The 7,837-nt window shown below is 41.5% G+C and overlaps 1 long non-coding RNA gene across 1 annotated transcript; it reads left to right on the top strand.

The window, feature by feature from the left end:
• The first annotated feature begins 272 nt into the window (after positions 1-272).
• LOC106935906 (uncharacterized) lies at positions 273-7,252 on the top strand. Its single transcript, XR_001422003.1, has 2 exons — positions 273-2,341; positions 3,901-7,252. It is a non-coding gene; the product is annotated as an uncharacterized LOC106935906 (long non-coding RNA).
• The last annotated feature ends 585 nt before the right edge of the window (positions 7,253-7,837 follow it).

The raw sequence follows: 7,837 nt of genomic DNA, 5'->3' as shown, positions 1-7,837 counted from the left end.
AGAAAAACGTCCCATTAATTTATTACAAATTGGCTGAGAAAAGGACCGAACCCTCTGGAAATTAGAGTTTGGAAAAGTCTGGACTTCTGACATGACAAATGTGCAGGAACCCTGGTGTTTGCACCAAACCACCGACCACAGGACCGAACTTTAAAGCTAATCCATCGTGATCATTCCACAACCTCAAAAACTTGGGCATGTGCTCACAGAGCCTACCCACAATCCACCTGGTGAGCTCAACCTGCGTCACGGGTAGATAGCAAAGCAAAAAAGAAGTCGGGGGGGGGAACGAAAGACAGAAAGAAGAAAAAAAAAGAAAACACCCTCCATCTGCTTCCCATCATCTTCATCCATCTCCCCCACCCCTGTCAACCAGACTCTTTCTCCCTCTCTGTTTCATGCTCTGCCTAGCCAACTCATCCAGCCCTCCAACACCACAACCACTGGAGCTGCGGTGTGGATAAATAGTCCCCCAACAGCTGGGTCTGACTTTTGACCAGGACCACCCCTCCAGACAGGACCAACAACACTGCCTTTTCTTTCCCACCACAACCACTGCCACCACCTCCTCTCTGAGTGTGTATCCTGTGTTTCAAAGACGGAGCCGAGACAAGTCAGAGTCTTTGTTTATGTTATGATTTATTTGAGCTTGTACATTACGACTCTGTTCGTTCAGATTCATTACTCGGGCATTTCATAAATGGCCCTCTGACTTGCTCCGTCTGACCTCGGTGAAGGTTTGTTTACAATTCCAGACTTGCAAAAAAAAAAAAAAAAACGGGATTTGAGGTATGATCGTTCGACAAAAACCTATTTTCCCGTGTTTCCTTTCAAATGTTTCAGGACTATACACAAATACACCCGAGCCGTACGCGGCTCCAATAAATTCTTGATTGCGCCTTTAAGTCGAGAGCGTGTTGTTTGTTCAGCTGCTCGAGGGCCTCGGAGAGAAACCCGGGGAGGCCGCGGAGAATTCATACCTTCTATTCATCACAGAGGAAGGGGAGGAGGGAGGAGTTTTAGGACGAAGAAAGAGCGAGGAAATGAAAAGACAAGAGCCTGTTTTTTTCCGCCCCCCCCCCTCCTTCTCTGCTGAGTAAGGAAAGAGGTAAGCTCTGCTTTCTGACAGCTGGGCCGAGAAACCTCTGCTCAAATGATCAACGACTCATACCTCATTTATGCAACCATTAAGGCACAAATTGTTTCAGATTTGCGGCAATCAATAATCTCAGTTCCAGACTGAAAAGACAGAGGTTCTTTTTATCTACGGAGGGATTTTCATCGCGATGCACCAGATTTTTGTTTCAAAAGATATACAGAGGAATGGACTACAGACGTGTTGAGTCGGTATAAAACTGACCGCTGGCTCACAGGAAATAGCATCACGGAACCATTATCAATGGGGACATTTGCATCACGTTTTTGTACAACTTTTTAGGACCTTGAAGAAAGTTTACTTCTAGATAAGATGTTCTAAAGCTTTCGTACTTATGAGCAAATCTCTATTAGTTGACTACTTACAAATCAGAAGCAAAATAAACAGCAAAAACACATCATGTGCCCTTGAGTAGGAACTGTTGACTTATTGCCTTCTTAGCGTCCCGTCTTTCTTGAAAGTTCATCGAGGTTCAGAGTTGCGAGCCTGTACCTGTTGAACCATCTGATTCCAGCTGATGGGATTCAGGTCAGGCCACTTTATTCGAGGTACCGCTGTGTCCAGCAGCCGGGACCTCAGTGAGCTGCAGCATCGTCGTCTACGTTGATGAAATTAGGCCTCATAGGAATGATGACATTATTCAGGCAGTATTGGCTTCTCACTGTGCCATTCACAAAATGTAGGGCAGTTTTGTCAACACTGTATCACCACCAACACCAAAAGCTTGTTTAAAGACAACAGCAGTTGATACATCGCCGGCAGCCATCTTGTCTACTCGATGTGAACTGACTTTCATCAGAACCAACCAGTCCTTCATCCGGGGTAAATGCTCCCTCGTGGTGCGGTCAGGGGCCCTAGAACAAGCTGAGGTAAATAGTTTCCAATGGCCAGACGGAAGACCTCTCTTAAATGAGTTGAGTGGCATTCATCATCCGGTTCCACAAGAGAACTGTTCACAGCGTGGGATGTGGCCAAAGGACGTCCACCTCCAGACCTTTTCTACGCCTCTCCCAGTCTCTGTATCTTCGTTGCAGCCTACAGATGTGACACTATGACCTCAGCGGCCACTTCCACCTGAGGACATCCTGTTTGAAGCCCTGCAGACACAAAGTACTGTTGATCAGACGTGAGGTGTTGTCTCGTTCTCACAATGTCGAAGTGAAAGCTGAACGTCTCCAACTTTTAGTAAGTAGTCTATTTCTAAAAACAAAACCCAAAAGTTAAGACGTCAGCTAATACGCAGTTCAAACAAGATCTGTTAAAGCTGGAGAAAGGCAGAAAGTGTAGATGATCAACGATGTTGCATTACATAAAATGCAGTTTGTCGTCAGAGAAACTTTGTTGTGGTGTCATTATGGTTTGGGCCTGCTTCGCTGCTTCTATGTAGAGGTTATCTTTTTGCCACAGAGGAACAGATAAAATCTGAATAATGCTAATGGGACATCTGAGCTGACGTCATGTTTGTAAATCAAAGGTTAGGAGAAAAGCATAACCACAAGTATAGAATGACTAAACTGTCTCGCAACCATATTTAACCTGACATGACATTTCTACAAAGATGCTGAAAATAAAACAAAGCAGCAGATGGAAACAGATGAGCAAAGTAGATTAAATACTTTGAAAGAATAAATGACAAAATTTCTCAATTCAACATTTATCGGAAAACGAAAGAAATGAATAATTCTCCAGAAGGTATGGTGGAAAATTTGGTACTGGACAAAGTTATTGAACCGACGGTCACTCTTGTACTTTTAGGCCTTAAAACTATGTATCCAGTCCTAACAACGTGTTTTAAAAAAATATATCCTAAAAGAAATGGGAAACAAAATCAGCAAAGGCAAGTCAGGATTCCTGAGATGTGTGTCTGTCTCTTCTTATGAATCATCCACTGTTTCCATAGCGCCGTCAGTCAGGAGTTGTGTATGAAAGCAGAAAGTGAAGGTGAAATTAGGAACCTTTTTGTCCAATTAGACAACATTTATTGGAAATTGAAGGAGTCGGGCTGCGGTTGGGGACTGAAGTGCCCAGGTGGAGATTTGTGTAAGTAGGCGACAAATTGTGATGAGGTAACAATGTCACAACATGATATGAACACCAGATTTTAATCCTGACCATGACTGACTTCCTTTTTTTTTAGTTTTACCTCAGAAGAAATAGATCTTGTAAAGTCTGTGTCCACGAAATTCCTTCATAACTTTTTGAAGTTGCAATTTTCCATGGAGTTTGTAGTGACTCTGTGTGAGATACAAAGTGTAGCTGCTGTTTTATGCCTGCTTGTACAGGCAAAACTAAACATCAAAGCTCATTGGACCTACATAATACATGATGCTGGATTCACAAGAACAAGATAAGATGACATTATAGCATTTTAATATTTTTGCTACACACAACAAACTTGTATTCTTGAATCAGTGGATCAGCCACAGCGTCACTGAACTTTGTGGATCACTTTCCATCCAGCTTAATAACCGTTCGGGGTTAACGATACTGAAATGTTTGAAAATTTTCTTTGACTCACAAGGAGAGAAACACTGAGAAATGATTAGAGGAAGAATAAAGAATCATACAATAGTAAAATAATGTAATTGTCTTGCAGTAACAGCAGTCTGGGAAGAGACCTTAAGCCACGTTCACACTGCTGATCTTATTGCTCATCAGATTTTTTTTTTTGTTTATTTGCTGAGACAGTTGGGTTTTTTGGGGGTTTTTTTGTTTTGCATTGTTACATTTCAATTTTAATGCAGCTGTCATCAGACTCAAATATGAACAGCCTGCAGCTCTGAAGTGACCCGAAGAAGACCTGACATCACCACGCTGCGTTTTCCTTATGAGTGGCGCACATCAACTGCAGCGTAACAATTTTGGAATTGGAGTCAATAAAACGTCAACAACATGATCTGCTCAATGATCGCTTCGTCGATTGTTGGATGTTACATTGGGTCTTGCCGCTTCCCGCCTGCTTGGGTGCCAAATAGCTAACCTGTCACTCTTCCATTCAGACCCAGGTTGTTTCAGTTTGGGAAAGCACATGTAAAATAACCCGAGTCTGAACTGTGCTGTTCATTATGGACCACTGAATGAGCAGACTGAACGTAGCTATAAAGGGAGCAGGATGGGATTAGCTAGAATCCGAGGCAAGCGATTAACGAGGTGACAATTACAGGCCTGAGGAACAGGTGAGGGTAATTATCTGAATGCGCTGCAACTGTGGCGAAAAATATGCAAAGACATGGAGGTGTAGTGGCTAAAATGACACAGAATGAATTGAGAAAGAGTGGAAAGTGATTACTGAAAGAAGCAAATTAACCAAACGATAATCCACTCAAAATACAACTGGTAGAACAACAAAATGCAAAATCAAAGCCCAAAGATTCACTTTAGTGTCAAGAAACCAAAATCATAGTTAAAATTAAAACAGCAAGTGGACAGTTCTTCCTGAGACGGGCTTCACCGTCATCACGCTTCCCCATGGTGTTGAGAAGTAAATCAAAAATCAAATGGTTAAATCAAACTCCACAAACGAAGGATGATTAACCCTGCTGCTGCTGTGGAACACGTTCAACCTGAACAGACAGGATTTGCCTTTCCCCGTGATTCAACGCTAGGCTCATCTCCATTCTGCTCCCACTTCCTCTGTCACGATCATCTCTGCTTCACCCTGTTGTTACTCACTCTAGTTGCAACAGTGGTGCTTCACAAGTGTCTCATCAGCACTTCTCACTTCCCCTTTTGGTGGACTGAAAAACACTGCAGGCTGATTAAGTTCAGATCAGGAAGAAGCCGCTGTGGTCAACAAATAATCCCTACCATGTGAACCGCGCTGCGTCTGGAACGGCTAATAAACCGCTCGCGCTGATTCAGCAAACATGCTATCTGAGTTCTTAACCATTTGACCGTGTTTGGAGTCAAACTTGTTTCCAGAGTCCCTACTACAGCTGGCACGAGGTTAAGAAACTGGGACGGGCAAAAGAAGAAAAAAGGGCGGGAAAGGAAAACACTCGGAGAGGTAGTTTTGAGAGCCCCAATGGTTTATTACCCTCGATTTTCAGGGGCTGAAATTTCAGCCTTGCTTTGAGGAGAAACTCGAACCGCTGGTCCAGCTGTCCACAGCTTGCCAGGATTGAGAAAACCTCCACCGCACACATTCTCCCAAACCTAGTCTCTTCTTCTTTTTTTTTTTTTGCGCCCCCCTCCTCCCTTGCGTCTCCCAGCCAGGTAATCAATAGGAAACCCACACCCAAACACGCTGTGGCTGCCAGAGGAATCGAGACAAGCTGCTGTGACATGAAGGTCCCACAAACAAATCTGTCACTCGGGCGAGCGACCGTGTTCTCACTTGTATGTTTTATGTTCTCTGTCCCGCTCTAGCTGTGCAAACAAAAACAACAAACAATTGTAACATGACCAGATTGGAAACAATTGGAAATGTTTCAGCTCTTTGGTGCTATTTTTATCAAGCTTTTATCATTGACTATTATTTTGAAGGAAGAAAGGAAGAAGTTCTTGGGCTGAACTTTCGCTTTGAGACAGACGACAAACAAAGAGCTATTGTTGGGCTGGATGCAAATAGCCAGTTTTATTAGCAAAACTTTAAATGGTCTGTGTGGCAGGGACAAAGCAACAGGAAACACGTAAATGATTTGTAAGTACTGTGAAAATATCGGGAGTGGCTAACAATCAGCGCTGACGACGCTAGCAGCAGACTCTAATCTGAACTATCCTGCTGCGCCAAGCTAGTGGTGCATGTTAGCAATCATCTTATTGAATAAATTGTATCTAGATTATTATATCTAGCTACTTTGTGCGCTGTGTCATCTCGTGAGCTGCGTACATTGTTACACCCCTCTTGTTTAGTGGAATTCATCAAATAGTGATGCTTTTTTTTTTTTACATCACTATTACAGGATTTTATTTTATTTTTTTAATGGTTTTAGAAAGTTCACATTTATATGAGGTTCTAACTGAAAAAGTTGAGTGAAATGTGTTTTTTCTAACAGGTGATTATCATGTTTAGATGGAGAAACTCTGCTTTGTTCTCCTCTGTGCCTCGCGCGGTGCAGCGGAAAGACACTCCGACCTCACAGTGACTCATTATCCAGGCCTCGGTCACACACAGGGAATTAGTGACCTTGGGCACTGGACAATGAGGAGTTGTATAAACTGCTTGTCTTATCAGTCTCTGGGAAATGTATCAACTGATCTTTTCTAGCCAGACTCTCCCACAGCCTCCTGCAGCCTTGCCTCGGCTTAGATACAAGGAGCGGTGATGATGTCATCGTGGCGTCGAGGACTTCAGCTTTGATCTGGGATTATAACTTTGCCGAATGTCTTCAGTAAATCAAACCGGTTGCTCTGCTGGTTTTAGTTTATTTGTCATGCAGCAGTTTCCTCTCTTAAATTAGCATGAATCTGAATCATTCATTTGCTCATTGTTTCAAGTCACGGTAAAGGGGCAGTTCAGAGTTTTTGCATTGAGGTTCTCTTTAAAGTTCATGACGAGTTTATGTCTTACCTACAACTAGTTAATGTTTTGATATATTAAGACATAAAAGAACATTTTACTCGGTGCCAGAAACAACAGCTAACAGCTTTCCTGACGGTCCATGATTATACCAGGTTTCTTTAAAATACTCCAATGTCAAAAACTTCATTATGATTTATGTTACTTTTTCTTTGGATGGTTATTTACAGAATTTGCTATGGACAATGGATGTAGGAGGTGGTGTGTTCCCAATTATCTTCCTGTAGAAAACACATAGAGAGAATAGGAAGTAATTCAAGTCAATAAAAGTGACTGATGTAAAAAGTAAAAAACCGAAACAACAAAAATAATTCTAACAAAATGTAATTATATTTAATCGTACAGTCTTCTGAAAGGAAGCAACTCTGACTTGTAACAACTTACATGTTCTGTTCTTAGTATGTTTCCCACAGGAAGACAATTAGTGGTGCACCGCCTCCATCCAGGAGTTTCTGTTTAAATAACTGTGAATAAACTGAACACCACATCTAGCATGTTAAATACATCTGAATATGGAGGCAGATGAGATTTTAAAAATAACAGCATTTAATTAAACATACTTTTGTTCAAACCAACATTTGTGTGAAAAATGTTTTTTATTGGTATGACGTAATGTTAAGTAATTTATGTCTTTTCATGAGCTTGAAGCAGAAAATAATCATAAATAAAAGCTTGAAAACATCAGTCGATGTGCAATTAATCTTTATAATGTCCACTTAAACTGAATTAAATAAATTAACTTTTTAATAATGTTTTAATCTGTTAAATAAATCAAATGCATGTTCCAAAATTGCTCTGAATAAATCTCAAGGCTGATTTTGAGTTTTAAGATAGGAAGGGTTTACTTGGACTTGCTGTTTGCTTTTGCCTCTAAAATTCAGACATTACTCCAAATAAAGAAGAAACATGGAGTCTGGAGACTTAACTACTGCAGGTAATTTATTTACCGCTCTCAGTATTTCAGCAGAACCTCACTATAAATATTTTGTCCATGTAAGTGCAGCACAGCAGCTACAGTACGCCATTCATCTTCAGGAGACATCATTCCTTTTTTTATTACTTGTGCAGGTTAACCTAAATAGAAGAACAAGACAGCTGCCAGATTTAAGGCAGTTGCGCAACATCGAGGATGTAAAGGAAACGGTTGCTGCCAAGTGTTT

The sequence above is a fragment of the Poecilia latipinna genome, unplaced genomic scaffold (genome assembly GCF_001443285.1).
Source record: "Poecilia latipinna isolate Pla-1442-1.1 unplaced genomic scaffold, P_latipinna-1.0 Scaffold73, whole genome shotgun sequence".
Classification (NCBI taxonomy): domain Eukaryota; kingdom Metazoa; phylum Chordata; class Actinopteri; order Cyprinodontiformes; family Poeciliidae; genus Poecilia; species Poecilia latipinna.
The sequence above is the reverse complement of the archived record's forward strand: the minus strand, read 5'-3'. Positions and strand labels throughout refer to the sequence as shown.